This window comes from Numida meleagris, chromosome 7 (genome assembly GCF_002078875.1).
Source record: "Numida meleagris isolate 19003 breed g44 Domestic line chromosome 7, NumMel1.0, whole genome shotgun sequence".
NCBI lineage: Eukaryota > Metazoa > Chordata > Aves > Galliformes > Numididae > Numida > Numida meleagris.
The window spans coordinates 18,718,042-18,740,244 of NC_034415.1; the positions used below are offsets into that span (position 1 = coordinate 18,718,042).

Below are 22,203 nucleotides of genomic sequence, written 5' to 3' on the forward strand. Positions count from 1 at the left end.
GAAATGATCAAAGAGCTAAAAAGCTCCACAGTAGAGTGCTCAATTACTCACCAGGAAACGTGATATAAATCGGGCTGCATGAGCCACGTGTACCAAGAGCTTGGCTCAGACCACAGCTCCCATTCAGGCACTGTTTGTACTGAAACATAATTAGTTTGTTATATTACTAGTCTTCTAAACACTGTGTCCATTACAGAGTTACACCCTCTACACTCAATGTTCTCTTATCTCTTGTTCTTTATTACCACGTCCTGAGCACTCTATTCCGTCTGTCAAATTGAATATTATTTGCATTATTTAAATCATAAAAGCAGGTTCAGCCCTTTCTGCATTCACCCCATGATCTACAAGACTAACTCAGAAATAAATTACCACTGATTATTTCAGTGGTTGTTGCTATAGCACCTATGAGGCCTTTCATAATCTGAATGGATAAATATGTAATATGCAAACTTACACATTATGGTACATTACATAAGTAATGAAGAAAAAAAGGAATTTAGTGGAAAAATACTCTATTTTTTTTTAAAAAAAGAATATAAACAGTCTATTTATATTTTAGCCATCAGTGGACACAGCAAAAAAATTTAAGCGTATGTTGCTGGAAGTGTATCATACATGGCATTCCATTACTTTATGTATAATATCATATTATTTTCGTATGCCACTTTAAATTGCTTAGGAAGTTTAAATTTAAAAAAAAATCACTGTGTAATTCAAAGTTATTTTTGACATAATAAAGTTATTTTGACAAAGATAATTTTGACATAACAACACATTAAAAATTGGGCAGAGACCTCAGTAATGTGAAGGACAGCATGCCTAGGAGTTTGTAATACTTCTTTATCTTTAATAATATAGAGCTGAAAGCGCCACAGATCATCTTCAGCAAAACCTCAGAAAACAAAATAGACTACTAGGTATAGAAAAAAGGTAATACAAGGTCACATTTCCCCTTGGTGTATTCAGACTCTCTTTAGAGTCACTTGACTTGGAATTAACAAGGCAGTGTATGATCACTTGATAGCACAGAAACTAAGTAGGTTAGCATTGGCAGTACTGTAAAAAGAAGTCACGTAATACTGTCAGCCTTTGTTATGTGTTCTTAAAGGAGAATGATAGAGAACCAGGTAGGTCAGAAACTGTGCCAATCCTGCCTGTTAGAACCCAATAAAAATGTCTATAATGCTTCATCAGCCTTAATCACACAAGGACTGTGCTACCTGGGAAGAGTAGTCAGTACTACAAAATAAATAAATAAATAAATAAATAAATAGACAGATAAATAAATAAAGGTGTATATCCCTGTGTAAGACTATTGTCATGGGAAGGTACTGCAAGGATATTTTAAAAGTTTGCTTGGAGTTGGTTCCTCAGTAAATGAGGTGACAAGGCAACTGAGAAAGCAATGGGAAAGGCAGTGAATGAGTTTAGAAAGTGTATCGAAATTAAAATGGTTAATTAAAATTCTGAGCCTTCTCTGCACGTTTCCTCATTCAGCTAGAAGAATTTGTAACAAAGGGTACTCTTCTGTATTACTGTTTCCTGGCAGCAAAAATGTTCTAAATAACACTGTGATACTGTTGTCTGTCCTCTAATTCATCTTCTATTAGCATTTCACTTTAAACACCCAAGTCATCACTACGTGCAATAGTAATAAAATGATGTCTCTAAGGTAAGTTTCACTTTAAAAGAAAGAAAAAGCCAGCAGACCTCATTGCCAGCCAGCTGTCCTGCAGCACCTCTCCAACAACTCAGCACACTTTGATCCTACGTATGTTGGGTGATTACTGATGAACTCATTTTCTGCTGATGAAAATGGCTCAGCAGGCATCATCCCAAACATACTTGTATCAGGAGAAAGGGACCAAGATCTCATTTTTGTGCTAATGTTCTTCCATTGCCTTGTCACAATGTTCAGGTTATTTGAAGATTAGTGTGCACCCATCCCCCCACTGCTGGAGGCTGCAACATCCCTCCTCCAAGTCCTTCCCCAGGCCCTGTTCCCCACATTCTGGTACTACCTTTGGCACAAGACTGACTTGATTAGTCAACTCCACCTGTGATCCAAGTTTTCCTCGTTTTGGACTCATTTCACTGAGAAGGTGGTGAGGGGCAGGAACAGGTTGCCCGGAGAGGTTGTAGATGCCCAGTCTCTGGAGGTGTTCAAGGCCAGGTTGGATGGGGCTCTGGGCAGCCTGAACTAGTACTTGATCTACCAGCTGGCAACCATGCATACAGCAGGGGAGTTGGAACCTTGTGATCCTTAAGGTCCTTTCCAACCCAAGCCATCCTATGATTCTATGGTTTCTCTGTCTGAATCAAGGCTTTGCTAAAGAACTCAAGCTAGTGAAAGTGAAACATTTGTCTCTGTTACTGCCTACCTGGTGTAAGCAGCAATAAGGAAAATGCGAAAGACTGTCAGACCAGCTTTTCTGCGGAAGCACAGCATCTGTGTGCAGGCCAGCCAGCCAGTGCTGACTGTTACGATGGCCAGATAATTAGACACAGCTGAGATGAATATGCCCAAGATGCCTATGAAGATAGCTGCATGCACAAAAGAATGAACCTACAGCTGAGAACCCAGAGCAGGACCTCTACTAACAGCATCCTGTGACTCCCAGTTCTCTCTGCTATTAGGACCAGCGTGGTGTATCTGACAGGATGATACCATTATACAGCTCTACCAGCCATTCTCAATCTGTGAGGACTTTCCCCTCATGAGTACTAACCCACAGACAAACATTTCAATTTGGAAAGCCCTTTGAAAGTATTTTAACCACGGAGGATGAAGAAGTATAGACTTCTTGGCTATTCGTATTATTCTGCATCCAGGAATTCTCTGCGGGAATAGATGGTTTTAGACAGTGTTTTCATCAGTAAGACTGAACACAACAAGGAAAGAAAAACAAAACCACAAGCTAGAGGGAAACCCTTTGCTAGCTTAAAGTTGTCTCAGATTGGTCTAAAGCTTCTTTTCGGAACTTCTAGTACATTTTTTAAAGAAATCAGTCTTCTTGTCCTATAAGCAGAGTTGTCATAAGAAAGCCACCTCCTTCAATTAGTTTTGAGCAGAGTACATTCATTTAGCTTGTTCTAACATCTCTGCATACAGCTGAGTGAATGCCAAGGTGCTTGCTAATGAAAGGCAATTTTGTGCTGTATTCTGTACATAAAGCATCTTTTTAACTGAAAATATTTCCAATGAAGACATCAATTTCTAAAGAATCTTTACAAATACTTTCAGTGATTGCATGTCAGTCGTCTGTTATAGGCTTGAGTTTTTCTTTCTTGACTTGAGCAGATATGATCTCTACCCAGTTTTCAGTGCTGGTTTATGGAACTTGCAATATTTCTCAAGAGCACTTACACCATTTTTTTCCAGAAAGGCATAGCTTCATGCCAAATCAAAAAACAGAATTACTGAGGGACTAAGCCAACCTTAGACATATATTTCTCCACTGGCACCAATTTATAAAGCACCTGCTCTTGATCACGTCAGAAGAGGAAAGCCACATAAATGAAGAGAGATAGGCAGCATAATTGGTGCTGCACCAAGTCATTGTAGCATCAGCCCAGTGAAGAAGTTAGTGATGGACTTATACTTCCTCTCAAATCCAGCTGGCCCAGAATAACCACCCCGAGGTGCACAGCATAGTTTTGGAACAATAGGTCTGCAGTAGGACAGAAGTTTCACTCTGGGTACTTTGTAGTTAGTTTCAAGGAAAATTTTCAGTCATTAGAGTTACCTGGGCATGTTTGCTTCAGTAAGACGAGACAGCAGTCACATTACCTGCTCCAATGGCAGAGAAGTCCAAGTAAGAATGAAGAGCTAGGGGCCAGAGAGTTCTTTTACTGTCACAAATAAAGAAGACTGTCTTCTGTAGGACTAGAGGCGCCCTCAATCCCTTCAACATCTGTTCCTGTTCAGTTAGATAATAAATCTCATTTAACTTAATTTACATTAGACTTGCTTAATCTAACTGCCACATCTCTGAAGATACAGCCACAAGGAGACATCAACTTGTGCTGTCCACTCTGAGACAATATAAGCTCTTTGAGAGTATTGAATCCATGACCTTGGTACTGCCACGTGACAAAGGACAGGTTACCACATCTCTGTTCTTATTTTGTAATCTCTGCTAATTAGATGAAGCAGCTTTGTGTACACAATGCCTTTTTACCTCACACCATTGTTTTACTGGGTACACATTCCCTCAAATCTGTAGTCACACTGTCTGAAATAGTCCCAGAGTCTCCTAGTCTTTCCTTGTTGCACGTTGCAGCTCCTAGATACATTCCTAGTGTTATTAACATTGCCTCTGCTAACAAGCACAAAGGAGGAAAGCATTTGCAAGATGAATAAGCCCAGCACAAAATGACAAAGCTGTTTACTGTCGTTAGCTGTATTTGTTTGTACAAAAAGAGAATTGCCTGATCCAATCATGGGATGTCACTAATTTATTTTATCCACAAGCTGTGGATATCAGAACACTGAAGAGTCTAGCAAACCCTAGCCAGAGCTACTACCTGATCAGAGCAGCTTAGTCCCTCAGGACAATTTACTTCACACTTGGAAAAAAAAAGAGACAAAAAAAGGGTAAGGATTTTACAAATCCCATTTTGATCCCATTAACAAGACTTATAAGTAATAAATTCAGCTTCCACCTGCAAATAGTATTTTGGAAATGGAACAGGTGTTATTTTACCTCTCTATAATGGATTTGGGAGAAGGACAGTAACAGAGACAATTTGAACAGATGCTGCTTTCTGTAACAGAAGGACAATGATGGGATTTTAATCACTAGGCTAATATATATTCCATGAAGTTTATTACCGGTATAGAAATCTTCAGGAGCACTGCACTGATTCCTGGAATAGGATGTTACATCTATACCCACCTTTATTAACAGCAGTAGAGCTACAAATAAACTATAGAGGGAATTCAGCAGCTGAGAAACACGAAATGTTATATTTCATCTTTCTAGCAATATCATCCAGCATTTCTCATTCTTTCCTCACTTTTCCAGTTGATAATTTTCATCTCTGGGCAAACTGCCTACCTAGGTACAAATCAGGCTACATCTGTCTTCCACATTACGTTCTTGTTCCCTGTCAGAAGGGCAGTATTTTCCTCTAAAATCAAAGTATCTACTTTGAAAACATAATTATTTCAGTATTTTTAGAGAAATATCTCCTTCTGATGCCTGAAAATTCATGTCATATAAATCAGTGCCCAGCTTTGCCTAACATATCCTTATTCAGAAAAAAGTCCTACAAAGCTGACACTGAGAAAATGCCAAATATTATTAATTTCTACAGTTATTGGGTCAATGAGTTGCAGAAAAATAATGTTCACATATGGTCATGAACTTCAGCATGCTCCAAGTAAGCACCCCGTAAGACACTGTGACTCAGAGTGTGCCTGTGACACATAACTCGTATCACCTCCTTGGCTTCCTTTCATTCAGGCATATGGCAACTTTCAGCCCATCATGATCATCCTGTATTTTCTCTACTCTTTGGGAAGTAAATTGAAAGACAGAAGGCAAAACTCAGAATGCTCTCATTAACCGCACCATCAGTCACATGACTGGACCTTTAGCTGTATAGCATGCACGATGTACAAGAAGAAAAAGATTCACTGTTACTTCTTGCACCTAAAACATGAACAGCTATTGGACAACTGTTCCCAAGTTCCTTTTTCTGACACAATATCTGACAGAATAAATTATTCCTCTGATCATCACACCTACTTTTGGACATACTGCCTATTAATTACTTTAATCCTTCAGCACTGAGTTCAGCAGTTTAGAACTAGTCCCTAATTTATTTTCTCAATGCCATTCAAGATTGTATGATCTCTATCATATCCGCTGAGCATATGCATCATGCAAGTCAAAGTCCAGCCCTTTACAAGAAAATGTGTTTTTTAATTAACACCAGCCCTGGAAACTCAGCTCACTTCCCTCAAAGGCAGCTGTGTTCTTTAGACCATACATCACCTTATTAAAGTTTGAATAGAACAAATACTAAGTATTATCAAGAGACTGCTGAATTTAACAAGATTGTGTCCACTGGTGTAGTTGGATTTTGCATGCAACTAAGATCTGTGTAACGAATACAGTAACTCAGTGCTACATGTAGTAGAATATAAAGCCAGTGCAAGCACACTGGGATTCAGAAATCAGCAAATAAGTCTTCTCAAAAGGGTGCAGTGCTATGGGAGTTGTTCCACAACCCAGAATGGGATTGGTTCTGTAAGGCTGATACTACTTAAGCACACTAAAACAAGCATCTGTACCTGGGAATACCCACAGCAATTTGAAACATTCAGGATTCATTTCATCCAAGTACTCTTCAGAGCTGATGTAAATGTATGGACTCCATGCTCTTTCTAGTTCTGTTCTTACATAGCTATACTCTACAGTATTTTCACATTGCCGGGAAAATCTATGCTTACTACAGTAATAGAGGTATATATTGTGACTCTTTGTATCCTCATAGATTTTCTTTCTTTAATCTCCAAGAAAAGGTTTTTTGGTCAAATACAACTGATGACTGAAATGGTCCTTGCTAGTTGATTTGAATCATAGAATCATTTGGGCTGGAAGGCCATACAAGTCCAACTCCCCGAAAATGAACAGGGACACCTACAGCTCAATGAGGTTGCTCAAGGTCCAGCCTGACCTTAAACATCTCCAAGGATGGGGCATCCACCACTTTTCTGGGCAACATGTTCCAGTGCCTCACCACCCTTACTGCAAAAAAACTTCTTCCTTATACCCAACCTAAATCTCTCTCCTTTGAGTTTGAAATCATTTCCCCTTGTCCTACCCTGCTAAAGAGTCTGTCCCCTTCTTTCTTACACTCCCCTTTTAGATATTGAAAGGCTGTTTGTCACCATTTCAACTTCTTTCCTTATCCCAGAATATGCAAACTGATGGTTTTCCTCTTCAGAGGTTCATACAGTTCAGAGTAAGTTAGGCAATAAGTTATGTGACACACAAATTCAGGGTTCAAAAGTGCAGTTTCCAATACATTAAGAGATTTGAAACAAGATTAGGAAATCAGATCAAACTGTAAGTTCTCACATAGCTTTAGTAAGCTGTATACAATGTAGATTTATATACAGCAAATCTATAAGTGATTTGAAACTGTGTCCAGATTTATTTCCATAATTTATAAGCTCAGACAATTTTTTTTTATTGACTTTGGAATTTATAAAAATAGTGAACTGTCCATCCTCCTGTTTCATTAAAAACATTTTGACAAAGCTGTTCATCCTAGAGCCCTACTAGTATTCTTCTGACATACTAGATGCTGAAGCCAGAATTGAAGTCTCCAACAAAAATCTCTGTTCCCTGCTGATTAAAATACATTATGTTGCAAAGTCTTTGTAATAAAATTGTATGGAATAATTCTATAGTTCAAGTGTTATCAGAATTTCATATAAGATAATGTTTGGCTCTCCTGAAACTCCCTCAGTATAGACCATATCCTGTAGCCTGTTTAAAAAGATGTAATAAGCTTACAGAACTGAATTCTGAGAGACCAAGGACAGTAGTGATGGGGACACAGTGGAAAGTTTTCAACCAGCTGCTTTCTTTCTCAGACCAAGAGAGTTCCAAATCTCAATTTCCTGTTGTCAGTGGATCATTCCTGCCATTATTTCAAAGAACACGTCCTACATGACTATGGGAAACACTGCATGCCAGGTTTCCTAAGCAATTCCTGAAGCCCCATACTCATTTCTTCCTCAGTCTCTCCCTTTTTTTCACACATTGAAGGAAGCACATAGCCTTTTTTGTTTATAATTCATATTTAAATTACTATATATAGCATTAACTCATATTTTATATTGCTTTCTAAGTATAATGGCTCCTTGAAGCCATAGACAAAGAATACTCTATTGCTTGTCTCAAGCATCCTCCACAAAAATTGCATGGTCTCATAACTTCCTACTGCTTCATTTTGCCACTAGGTTCATTAATGACTCAACAGCAATTTCTGTGGCACTTCATGCATTGTGTCCTCTCCTCTCTTTTCTTCTTCAAAATGTCTTTCTCTAGGCAAATTTTAGATACTCTGCATTTCTCCTCTCCCCAACACCTTTGATGCTTCTGACACTGGAAAGATATACTCTATGGAAAGTTCACCATCACTTATTTTTATAGCCTGGTCTTCTCCTGTGTCTGCTTTTTCTTTTGTTCCATCAGTACCTCTTTCCATAGATCTTTCTTGTTTCAAACCCTTTTGGCTTGCAATCTTAGCATATCATGCAAACTACAAGTTGGAATCTTTTTCTCCTACACCCCCATTCCCACTCCAATTCTGTGCTAACAGCAGAATAAAGCAACTATGTATCACACTGGTGCTAAGCATTTGATTAAAATCAATTAAGAGATGCCATTTAGGTTTCTTCCCAGTTTTTAAACAGTAAATCATTACACTTATGAAAATAGTGTATTGCCATTTTATAAGACAAACACTTAGCTTTTAAAAGAGAAACAGTTTTTATAGCAGAAAATCATAGCCATAAGGATATTAAACATGCCTATTTGACTTTGCATAACATATTTTTAATTCATAAAAACTGTCATACCATGAAAAGGGCAGTAGTCCAATAACTCAAGAAATCCTAATAAGGTCTTCTGCATTGGAGCACAAATACTAAGATTTATTTGATCATTATGTATAACAAAAATGTAACATACTGCTTTATTTTTATATATCTATATTTCTCTAAATATATTTTTTCCTCTAAAACGTTGGAAAACTAACAGACTAAAAAATGAAGACCAGCATTAATGAAAACACTGATTAATATGGAAGCACTAAACCTTACTAGTTGTATTCATACTTACTGTCTTAGGACAATGCTTTGAAATGTCCTTTTTGTCAGGGCTCTCTGACTACTTCGATAACAAAAAATAAAATAAGGATCAGAGAAGAGACGTTAAGCCCTCACCCACAAACATGCATACTGTTGAATTCCTTGCACACTCCCTGGCAGAGTTTGGATCCTCACAAATTAACGCCTTCCCAGACAGAACATGAGGCCAGTACTTGCCATAGCCCATACTGAGGACCACTCCCAGTACACATTTTGGATGCTGCCTTCCTGTTCATGAGAACACATGACACAGTCTATGCTGCTTCAGGTGGTCTAAGAGAATGGCTGAAGTTTCTTTCTTGGAAAGAAAACCTGCTGTGGTAGGTGAGTAATGTACACAGACCAAGATTGCTAACAAAAAAACATAAACTTCCATTTTAATAATCTGCTAATTTCTGGTCCAGTGTTTTAGTGGCAGTGCTACATTCTTTGATCTGACTAATAGTTTAAATTCCTTGCAACTCTGTCAGCACACAAGATTTTCCAATTCACAGTCAGGCTTTTATATTTTTGTGTGTATCTATATACCAAAGCATGCATATGCATATAGTCTGACCCAAGTAACCTCCTTTATATTTAATTTATATGTGCTTGATCTTACTAATCAAAAAAAACTTGCCACGAAATCAGGGTCATTGCAAAACATTACTGTCAAAAGAAATAACAAAATTTAAGTTTCTTAATTTTTGTTAGCTCTCTAGTACTCAAGCACTCGTTCAGTGTCAGCAGCAGCAGGATGCACTCTGCAGACTCAGTAGAGACAAGTCAGTAACTCAAGCAGCATTTGCATACGCATTTAATTGTAATTCTGCACAAATTTCAAACAAAAACTGACATTTAAAAAATAAAAGCTCCTTGATTTGCTAGCTTTTCTAAGTTGAGAATGTCACCTATATGGTTAGTTTATCATTATGCTATAATAATAATATCCTTAAATTAAATCAGAAGCAGGCTAAGGTGAAATATCAGGATGTACATGGAAAATTGACAGAATATATTTATTACCACAGACTGCAAGTCTAGACGGCTGTAAAGATAGATTAAAATAGTACCTCTCTTAAAGAATAAAAATAACTGGGGTCATAAAACTTACACAAGAAATGAGCAAGATTCTTAGAGTGAGAAGGCAAAAAAACCTAGTGAATTTCACAGGAAAAGCACAAAAAATGCAATTTCAAACAACTGCAATCACTATAGATAATGAAATAAAGGATTGCAGCTATATTCTCTTCTTAAGTAAAATTACTGCTTAAATCGGCAGAAAATTTCTCTAGGGAAAATCTTGCAGTGTTGGAACAAATTGAGAACGTATTTTTGAAAAGCTCATCAAGAAAGCAAGAAGAAATTATTTATATTAAAAGTACCAACAAAATCCTTGAACAGAGACATCTTGAAATTGTTTTAAAATTGTTTCCAAATTACTGTTTTTATCCCTCCATCTTCATTTAATCAGTCATTATGGCCTTGATTTTGCTAAATCCTTACGCAAACTCTGAATAGAGAAGAAACAGGTCTCAAAAACACTTATCCCCCATGCTAGATAGAATTTCAAAGTAAGGACTAACATCTGAATTCAAGTGTTGTTAAGGCAAAGTGAGAGTCGCTCCCTTGAAGAAAAGGCTTAAAATAAATGTATCCCTGAAATAGTTGCCAAAGTAAATTTAGTATTTCCGTGGATTTGAGATCCATCCATACTCCGAGGAAAGTGGCTGTTTTCTATCTATGTCAGAAAAGAATTAACTATAAGCAGTTACACATTCATCCCTACTTCTACCGTCTCCTCCCACTAGGCCATCACATCCACTGTCAGACCAGCTGTGCTTCTTTAGCTTCCATGCTGGAAATTTCCACTTCTTAAGATGCACAGATTGTGAGAAACAAATATTTGCCATACATGGCTACAGGAAACTGCAGAAAGGAGGAGCCTCTTCACTTCTTTTGGCCTCCTTTTTTTGATCTACTTATAACACCAGTGATGACTAAATCTGTTACTTATATTCTATCCTAGAGAGTCATATTATTTACATCGCCTTTTATCCACTCAGTACAACAATGCTCATGGTAGAATTTCCAATTTATTACAAAAAGACAGTTTTGTCTCCTTTTCTTCTCTGGCTTGATCTCTAAGAAAAATCACTAAGGCCTTAATACTGCAAAAGAACAGAACAGCACAATTTTTTGTTGTGGCATCAGGTCCCAAATTCCTATTCTTGAGGAAAAGCAACAAAACGAACACTAGATGTCTCACATTAATTTCCTATTGAATGCTCAGGATATCTAACAAAGACAAATGTAACACTTTGATATCTTGCTCTCTGTCTTCTGCAAAACAAACAATGCCATAAACCAGGATAAATCCAAAACTAAATGACTGCAAACAACAATAAATTCAGTCAATGAAAAAGGGTATGTTTACGTATTACTGAAGGAAAAGCAAAAGAGATATCCTGCAAGAAGCTGTTATAGGATATGCAATGCAGAGAATCCATCTCTAACTTGCTGCTACTCATAGCCCAATGAGAAATGATCTCCAACTTTTATTTTATACAAAATAATTGTGTAATGTGTAACTAACATAAAACATAAATATAAAGAGATAAGTAAGGCACGCCAATACTTAGTAAAGTACACGAAGTGAAAGTTTCAAGAACAGCCACAGTCTAAAGGAATAAAATGATTTCAAAGTCATTGCTCAGTCTTCAAAGCATAGCTCAAATGAAATTTCCAGCGTGCAGCACTTCCCTGAGCTCTGTAAGAGACAAGATCACCAGGCAGGAAGACTATTAACCTAGCTGGATATGGTAGAGGTTGTGCTAGCTATCTTCTACAATTTCAAGCTAAAACAAAGTAAAATAATTCAACAATGAGTAAAGGCATTGCAATTCTATAAATGTGCATCTTTCTGATAAAGCGAGATTATTAATTTAAACTTGAACTAGAAATGGCCAACAAAGACTCCAATAGCATTCAGTCTGTTTTGCTATTATTTCCATGCACATGACTTTCTCACAGCAGCTCAGTGTGAAGAAACCGTGATTTTTCATCTGCTTTAACAAATCAGGATTTTTGTTGAAATCTTTACTGCTTTTACATTGAGAACCCATGGAAAAAAAACTGTAAGTATACTTACAAACTCATTCATCTTCAAGCTAGTAAAATCAGTTCCCATATGCCTGATGTTAAATGCATATAAAATATTTGAAACATTAGAGATTTGAGAACTGTTGGATAACTATAAAAATAGTGTTAGCATTTAGTAAAAAAAAAAAAAAAAGAGAGCGTTAGCAGCAGAGTGAAAAGGATCAGTCTAGATAGTGGTTTGCTATTTTGAAAAAAAAGAGGCGATAATTCCCATTATCATTTAATGGGGTAAAATCTGATTTTTGAGAGTATAAGCCTCACATTCTAGATCTAAATCATAAAATCTCACCACTGTAGCTGAGAATTTGCTTTGACTTCTTTTCTATTTCCATAGCATTTTTTTTTAAAGAGAAGATGCTTATTACATCCAGATGTCTACGACTTTAAAACCATTTTAGACCAAGTTAAATGCAAGACTTTTTTTTTTTTTATCTTTTACATTGTCCGTGAAGCTACAGTTTGATAGGTAAAGACCTTTTCTCCTGACACTTTTCAGAACTATCAGTGGATAGAATTACTGAATTATTTAAGGATTTAATAAATGCTCTGTGAATTCTCTTTTTAAATCGTGACCTGCCCAGATCATCTACTCCATCTAAGACAAATGGCATCTTCTCAGTCTAGCATTGGTTGTAAAACTGTACACACAGTAATTAAGGACAGGAATGGATTAAAAATGCTTGTACTAATTTAAAAAAATCTCATAGCTTTGTCTAGATGCATAAATTATGCACATATACCTACAATTAAAACATATGTTTGTAGTCAATGCTAAAAGAGCATCTGTTAATGGAACTAGATAAAACAATTGAGGATGCTGCACTGAGCTAGTCTCCCACTGAGATCATCCTGCAACAGCAGGCTGGGGGAGTATTCCTCATCTGCTTCCCTATGAAGAAACCACAGCTTAGACAACCTTCCACTGTGCTTTACAGACCAACAAAGGGAAATTTCAGCAAAGCCAAACTGCATTCTAACAGATGAGAAGCTTTCACACAATCCCCTTGTCAGTTAATAAGTGTGGTGATCACCATCTGAGTGTTTCATACCATGGCAGATGCTTCTAAGCAATTGCTTTTCGTAGTTCCCTTTTACAAATTTACACCAAGATACTGTAGTAACTGCAGCAGTTATAATTTGTATGTTCTATTTTCCCACTGAAAATCTGTGGATAAGTATTTAGTTCAGTTTAACATTTTCCAGCCTTCTTCCAGTCTGTTTTAGCAGATTCGAATGCAGAACTCACACTGAATCAGATAATATACACAAACATTGCCTTTCCTTAGGACAGTCTGGTCCTAAGCCTGGCTTTTACTCGGGTACTTTCTCAGTTCTTAGCAGTATTTACTCAGTTGTAACTGACCAAGGTCACATAGTTGAGTCATGCTAAAAAGCCCTAAATCTCAGCTGAACCCTCGGGCTGAGGGTGAAGGATCTGGGAAGTAGACCCACAAAGCTTTATAGGAGGAAGCCTGAAATTTAGTCCAGATCTCTGAAATATTCATGTCACATTTGTTTGCAATACCATATGGATATTTATCAGAGATGAAGAGATAGGAAGAGTGAGGAACAAGCTAAGGAGAAAGCAGATAAAATTCAAAACATTTTTCAATACTGTTAATAGGTGCAGGCTCAACATCTTGTAGTAAGCAGTGGTATAGCAGTAAAAATAGCATACAGTAGAAAAACAAGCGGTGCACATTTCTCTGCAAAACAGCTTTCTTTTTGGAAAGAAGTTCTGAGTGTTTCAGAAAGGTGCTTCCCCTCAATGAAGCAGTCTGAGTTCCAGAATATACAGACCACAATTGTAGGCAGTATTTAATTAATAGTCCCAATAATAACTGTATCATTCAATTTCTTCTCTCCGTGCAATTCTTATAACTAATAAGAATACTGTCCTTTAAAAATGCCAAATCGCCTTTACAGAACTTATGAAGTTCCAACTGGAACTGGAGTCTGATAATATTTTAGATAATGCTAGTAATAATGCTGCTTCTTCACTTGTATAAACTGTAAGTTGATGTTTTTATTTTACTCAGCCATACAAGCAAGGCTCATGTTTCCCAGTCTTTCAATTACTTCACAAACAAGACTAATACTCTCTAATGCTAGTTGTACCTACTCCACAGCCTCAGTGCTTTTCCCAGCATTGTAGTTCTCTCGGTGTTTCTCGCTCAGCCCACTTAATACCTGAGCTGCCTTGCTGTGAAGGGACAGCTCAGTGTGTACACAGAATATCCCTCAGCATGGAAGCAGAGGCAACAAAAAGCCATAGAATGGCCTGGGTTGAAAGGGACCTCAAAGATCATCGAGTTTCATCCCCCTTGTTGTGTGCAGGGTTGCCAAACACTAGACCTGGCTGCCCAGAGCCACATCCAGCCTGGCCTTGAATGCCTCCAGGGACAGGGCATCCACAGCCTCCTTGGGCAACCTGTTCCAGTGTGTCACCACCCTCTGTGTGAAAAACTTCCTCCTAATATCTAACCTAAATCTCCCCTGTCTCCGTTTAAAACCATTCCCCCTTGTCCTATTGATATCCATCCTCATGAATACAAGGTGAATACCAGCCAACCCCAGGAAATAAATAAACACAGCAGATGAGAGACCAAATCTGGTCTAACCAAGATAATACATGCTTTCATGGGCCTCTATCCATCAAAGCATCGAGTGTGTATTCATTTTAAGACACGGTCAGAATTAATAATGCGCTTCGATGCTTTGCACATAAAACAAGTCTGGAACACTGACTTCAAGTTAGGTGTCAAAGTGCCTTACACAATCACGGAAAGAATGAGGCCCATGAGAGTGGATCCAAAACAACCAAATGGAGAAAGGAGCTTCTTGTGCAGCCAGGAGGAGTTCCAGGAATAGCAAACTCAAAGGAAAGAGCCTCCAGAAAACCTTCTTACACATGGGCTGGGTAATAAAATCCATTCAAAGGAGAGGAATTCCTAGAAACTGATGATGCCAGGGGCCATGAAGGAATAATCATCTTAAGGGAGCAGAAACTGTCACAGCTGAGTACAGCAACAACAGGAGGTTCAGCAGGAAAAGGCAGAGGACCCTTCTGATCCAATGAGAAGAGCATGCAAGTGTATATGTTCCTCCTACACTGACACAGTTTTCTATCAGACATCAGCTTTGGTAAATTCTCTCAGAAGCTACCCTAAATCAAATTCCTGGACACATCAGTAATGTCCTACACTTGATATAGCCAAGATCCCTTGGAACCATGCCCTGAAGTTACTCCACATGGTATCTATCGACTTGCATATCCTGGATAAGAAACAGTGCTGCTTTATCTGTGGCTAATCAAACAAATTGGATCCAGAAATGGTGATCTCTAGAAATGGATCCAGCACAGACTGACTGATGCCTCCTGTCTGATCAATAAACCTGTGAGAGGAGGGAGTTAAAAGATGTAGGCATCTGCAGAGTTCTGAAGTAGGCACCTAGATTCCATCTCAGTCCTGTTTTAGAATGACAAATTTATCTCAGGACTTACTGATATTGAGTAAAAATTCATCACTAAACTTGTACGATATTCCCCAGCACCAGCTGGCTCAGTAGGAGAGTTCAGTCAAGCTTTTTCCACACAAAAAACAGCCATTCCCATTTGGCAGAATGAAAATGATGCAGATGTTTGTGTAGTCTTGCCTCCAAATCAGTACTCTGAAGACCCAGGTGGCACATGAGCCTTGTCCAGAAGTGTGAAAATATTAGCTATTTGACACTAGATGATAACTTCTGCTTCCTCAACCACACTTTATAAAAACATTTTCTTTCAGCAGAGCTAAGATATAAGCTGCACTGCACCAGAACAACATACATTCCAACTTGGGAGTGGTTTCCAGGAGGCTATGCTCTGGTTCTCAGTGAAAATACAAGAAACACAATCATGCTTCTGAAAGAAAGTGGAATCATGATCTTTAAACACTACTTTAAACTAAAAGGCTCTAAGGGAAAACTTTCCAGAAATCCATTAATGTTTTCATGTGCAAACATACACAGTACTTGTAATAGGGGCCAACATTACAGCTTCTTGGAGCTTACCCCAGGCTCACTCAAACATCAGACCACAGCAGCTCTGTCTGCTCTCACAGTAATTCATGGACTAAATCAAATTCCAGCAACACCAAGCTTCTCTGATTACAGTGTGGTGGCTAAAATAATGCATCACTTCACAGTTCCAGGAAGCCAGGGGTTGTCCTATTTAATTACTCAACATTTTGGCTAAGCTATTCTTCCCCACACAACATCAATTTTTCCCTGCCTTTCAGATGAACTATGTATTTGTCACCTAAGATAATATCTGGGGGGGAGGGGGGAGATGTTTACTGCAGACATGTGACATTGCTGAGGTAAAAAATAATAGAAATCCTTTTGCTTCATGCATATTGTAATAAGACATAAAAAGATAATCTTATGCTACCCTATTCCCCTTTGGAACGATCTAACAAGTCTTATTAACAAGGACAGCAGCAGGCAAACCACTCTTACTTTTGTCACATGGCCACTCTCCATGATTTTTGAACAGTTGTGGCTGTCAGGTGAAGTCCCTAGTGCACAGAAAAAGGGAAATATCACTCCCATATTTGAGTTCTTCCTTTCTGAGGAGCTACAGGCCAGTGAGCCTCATGTCTGCTCCTGGGAAGTTCGTGAAACAGATCACCCTGAAACACACATTGAGGCACATGTAAGATGAGGAGGTGATCTGAAAGAGTCAGCATGACATCACCAAGCGCAGATCATGCCTGACTGATCTGGTGGCCTTCTACAATGTAATGCTGACATCAGTGGACAAAGGAAGGGCAACTGATGCCATCTACCTGGACTTGTACAAGGCCTTTGACATGGTCCCACACCAAATCCTTATCTCTAAATTGGAAAAATATGGATTTGAAGGCTGTACTATTCAGTGGATAAATAATTGGTTGGATGGTTATAGCCAGAAAATTGTCATCAACAGCTCTATGTTCAGATGGAGGCTGGTCATGAGTGGTATCCCTCAGGGGTTCATCTTGGGACTAGTCATTTTCAACATCTTTATCAATGACATAGAGGATGTGACCAAGTGCACCCTCAGCAGTTTGCTGATGACACCAAGCTGAGTGATGCAGCTGACACAACAGAAAGGAGAAGTATCATCCGGAGGGACCTGGACAGGCTCAAAAAGTGGGCACACAAGAACTTAATGAGGTTCAACAAGGCCAAGTGCAAGGTTTTGCACTCAGCTCGGGGCAGTCACAGATGTGTGTACTCTGGCTCTTCATTTAACTCTGTCATCCAAGGATTTGCCATTCTACACCTGAATCAAACTAACAGGACCTCAGTAGTCTTACACCTCCTGATATCTGTCTGCTACAGCAATTGAACACTACAAAATAAAGCGAAGCTACCACAGGAAACATCACTTTCTGGAAAGCCATTCCTCAAAGCTCTTTAAAGCATTTCATTTCATCTCAAGACCATGTAATCTGTGAGTTTTTACATAATCACAGTTCATAGCAAGAAGTATAAATGTTAAAAAAATAAATAAATAAAAGCTATGATTCTGAAGGATTAGATGTTTTGTTCATAGTTAGCTAATTAAGTACAAGGAGTTTTACATGAAAGTGAGAAGTCTTTTATGTGATGTACTGTTTTCTGTACTATTTAAGGAAAAAAGCGTTCTGGCAAGTTTAGCATTACCCCAGTGAAATTCAAGCTGCTGAAACACAGAGGGCAGGCACTCACAAAATCAGATGGAAACCCAAGTACTTGTTACGCAGAGCAGCTTTGCAGCACTGACGCCTAGAATTGAGTGAGTTTCTTTAGGTTTTGAAAACAAATAAAAAAATAAAAGGAAAGGAGGAAAAAGAATTCCATTAAAAGAAAAATTATTCCCCTTTCTCATTTGGTCTGTATGTCCATCTGTATTTGCACTGGTTGTTTCTTGGCAGCTGACAGACAGCCTTCAAAATAGTTACTCCTTTTCATGATGAATTGTAAGTGCCAAAAGAGATCTTAAATGTAACACCCGACGAGAACATGTAGGAAACAAGATGTAGCAGAATATTTGCTTCTCTACTTTATTTTTCCTCTCAAGAATAATGTTATTTTTCCACAACTATGGAAATAGAAGAGCTCTATCTTCCAGTGTTCACTAAACAGATAGAAAGTCTCTTTCCTACAGAGACACTGAGGAACAAGAGGAATCCCCCCACTCATGAAGCTGCAGCACTGACTTCACCATAGCCCTCAGCTCCGCTGAGAACTTCCCCAGCTCTTGCTGGCTGGCCACAGCCCTTGGGAGCAGGGGGGAAATTTCCTGGGCACAGGATGCTGGCACAGTCCCATGCAAAGTTCAGAAAGCCTGGAGGCAGAGCAGGTCCCTGGGGTATAAGAGGAAAGGTTTTCCCTTATGGTTACACTTTCTGCAAGTTGTTCTCTAGCTGAATAATTTGAAGCAGAAAACATGCCCCTTTCATCCTTCTCGTGCTCCATGCGCAGCTCAACGAATGACCTAGTGCATTTCACATTTCTGATCTGTTTTTTATTAAAAGAAAGTAAAAGGCACATACTGTGGCTTTCAGGAACAAAGGAAGCTGTCAGTAATCACCATGCACAGCCTTATATCCAAGGATTATCCCATTTCAGGCTTTATCAGGAAACTACACAACAATTAACTGGCCATAATACTGAGTTTTAAACAGGGTTCAGGTCATGTTACAAGAAGAAAAACAGAGTTAGAACTTGCTCCAGAGACCACTTAAGTCAGTAGGAGACATTAGATCCTTATTCCTTTAACATAAAACTGATTTCCCACAAGTTTTATATAAAGACTGTTAATGTGAAATCAGTGGTCAAGCAGTATTTATATGTAACACTGATATTTTCCAGATGTAGACTTTTATATTATTCCCAAATTAAAAATGAAAAAAAAAGAGAAAATCCCCCCCCAAAAAAACAGTTAATTGAGGGGATCCTCAGAGGAAACCTCAGTACCGTTTATTCTCTAATGTTGTATTCCTTTTGGCAATGCTAACTTCAACACATAAACAATAGGGTTGCATCCCAGCTTGTCTTCAACCACAACTGAAAGCAATAGGAGCAGCGCATGCAGAGCACCTGGCAGAAAAAGTCCTTAATTAGCATCACTTGGAGAGCCATAATGTGAGATCACTCACTCTTGGCTCTTACAAAAAAATATGAAGTGGTCCAGAATGGAAAATTTACCCAAATCAAATACATGTGTGGATGCTGATTTAAATAAAAAAGAGTTTACTCCTGATACCATTCTAGAACTGTCCTGTAATTCATAATTTACATTCATCCTTAAGCACAGATTCTGTGCAGATCAGAATCATGATAAAAATTCATAACTAGGTCTTATTCCAAAAAAGCCATAATTAATTTGACACGACTGCCCTTTTGAAGTTAATGGCACTGTTCATGCTCTTAAGCAAATAAGAGCAAGAAATACAGAATCATTTGCAGAGTCGTTCTTAACATAAATGAAATTACCCTTTCTTGTTAAGCAGAAAAAATAACTTGAGAGGAAGAAGCAGTTTGAGGTGAACTATGATCAGAAAATGCCTAAAATTTCTTCCTTTTAATCAGTTTTTAATTGAAATCTTTTCAAACTTGACAAGTTTTCCATGTTCTGAAGAAAATTCTTTTTCCTCTTTGGCATATGGTATATAATTCAGTGAAAGAAAATACTGTTGACGCTCTCAGACCCTCTCTTCTCTAACCATTTCATTTTGATTCTGTTCTATTTGAGTCGAGTACCTCACCACCATCCTTCTGCTGAGACCATTTATCTCTTCATTAAGTCAGAGCTCAGATTCTTCCTCAAAAATACAGCACACCGTGGCACAGAAATTGTATTCTAGCATTCACCATTCCAGTGTAAGTGTTCGATGTCCAAATCTCCTAATCAGGAAACAGACACATTTCATTCAACATATTAATGTAGCTATTTGTATGAAAAAAAATATTTCTACAAATTTAAGAAAACCTACATGTATTTCTTCTAAAATCATGGAATATAAATAAAACATGACTACAAACTGCTGCTAAAAAGTTGGTCTGCTGTACCTGTTAATAATAACATCTCTCACTGACTTGGGAGGCAATTATGAAGCAAGTTGCACATAGGTCTTACCAATTACATTTTCTAAAAGGAAATAGAAGACAAAACTGCCTCTAGATGCAATTTTGACTCCCTCAAGCCTTCAATACAATTCCATTGTGATGTTACTGCATTCTACTGTGATGACCATCATTTTCCTCTGTGCACTAAAAGAATGCCTTGCACTTGAAGTTACATGATAACTTTTTCAGTATGCTGCTTACTTTGACTGAAAGACTGTAGAAGAGCCAGTTTCTCTGTAGCCTATATGGTGAACTGTTCTGTTTTGTGCAATAATTACATGATTCACTTGGTCTCTCTTCCTGTAGCTGTTTAATTTTTTAAAAAAAGAAGGAAGGACGGACGGAAGGACGGACGGAAGGACGGATGGACGGAAGGACGGACGGAAGGACGGACGGCGTAATTTGCCAAAATAGCTTTTTCTATGCCAAATATTTTTTCATATTAACAACTTAGTATTATAAACCTGGGAAAGACCACTGGCCAGCCTGTCTAGATGCAGCCAAATTTTCCTGTTTAGAAACATTCCCTTACAACTTTACATGCTACAAAGAACACAGTTCAACCTCACATCTAAACTTTTATCAGCTCTTCTCATTGGTGTTTTCCAGTGTCCATTATAGTGCTAACACCACGAAAAGGAAATGTAAATGCATGCAAGGTCTTCCTTTAAAATAAAAATGTGCATAAACACAAATTAGTTCAGCAAACTGTAATTTCAAAGTCTAAAATGTAACAATCTTAAGAAACAGCTTGCTTCTGCAAAACCCTTAATCCATTCAACTAATGACATAATGTTGTCCTAAGTACCCCAGCAATAAGTTCCATTCCTACTCAGAGAGATTTTTTTTGGTAACGATTTGTGTTTGTTTTTTGAAAAACATGATCAATAGCCAAATATGGCGTGATCAATTAGGCATACAGTTACTCGTATGCCAGTTTCCCAGAAACCTGCCTGGGAAAGTATTTTTCATAAAAATATTTTCAACCTTACCTATCATTGCCATACTAACTGAACTGACATCTACTGCATCAATTGCTACAAATAAAAAAATAAAGTAGGACTCTCAACACCATCATCACCACTACCTTGGAAATACTGCCTCCTTGGATACTACCGTAGGCTAGTTGCAGACCTAAGAGTCATCTAAATACTGAACGTCCTCTGAGACAGAACAGGCACACCAGATTAAATTCTGAAGGCTATGTAAGGAGGAAGAAAAGGAGGAGAATGGTACACAGCAGAACATATAACATGAAAGAAAACAGTTTCCAGATCAAAAAAGTGATCTTACTAGAGAAGAAAGTATATACTATATTCACTTAATCTCTACCTCAATTTGTGCGTGGGGATCAGGGAAAAAATGATTTATAAGAATTCTTCACATTACTCTTGAATTAAGGAAAAAAAAAAGTGGTTGATGGAATAGCTGTGAGCAGTAGAAAAGTTTTACATATTAAAGTTATGCTGCTGCACAAGTGTGACTCATCCAGGATCCGCTATGCGATATAATAAGAAAGTCATTAAGTGCTGTTAATTTTCATCTTTCCTATATAACACCAGGAGGAAACTGTGCTTATCACTGGATAGATTCAGTCCTCCCTACCTCACTCCCAGTTGGTTCCATTAGTGTTTAATTACATGACCCATGTGATCCTGACATTATCGTCATGGTAGAGTTCTACCGACCCCACACAAGGATCTCCCTAGATTGTTTCCACATTTACTCGCAGTAGTCTGCTCTCAGTCATTGCAACAGCACCCTTCCCAGTATGAGAAGAGAGAATTATCTCACCATGAGATCATGGCAAGGCAGCCACAAGCAGTGCCAGTACTCCTCCACGGTCATGACAGCCGAGCTTCAGATGGATGTTTCAGATTTCAGAACCGTGGGTACTGAAGTCAAATGTCCAGATGTTTCACAAATCCTTTTGGATGAGCTCCCAGATCAAACTTACACAGCCTGAAAGAACAAACTTCTCTTTTCCTTGTATTTTCCTTTTTCTTTGTTTTTTTTCTTAAAGTGGA

General features: G+C 38.1%; 1 protein-coding gene across 28 annotated transcripts in view; it reads right to left on the bottom strand.

The window, feature by feature from the left end:
- The window catches only part of PTGFR (prostaglandin F receptor), an 84,870-nt gene that overhangs the window by 53,185 nt on the left and 9,482 nt on the right, over window positions 1-22,203 (bottom strand). For 24 of the 28 annotated variants that reach the window (XM_021404882.1, XM_021404868.1, XM_021404883.1 and 21 more), the window contains exon 1: window positions 3,750-4,062. The exons of 1 other annotated variant lie outside the window; for it this stretch is intronic. The gene's annotated coding sequence lies outside the window, so the exon portion shown is untranslated. Of the gene's footprint in view, window positions 1-3,749; window positions 4,063-22,203 lie in introns of those variants that run through there. 3 more of the 28 variants (XM_021404876.1, XM_021404866.1, XM_021404899.1) reach the window with 2 other exon arrangements.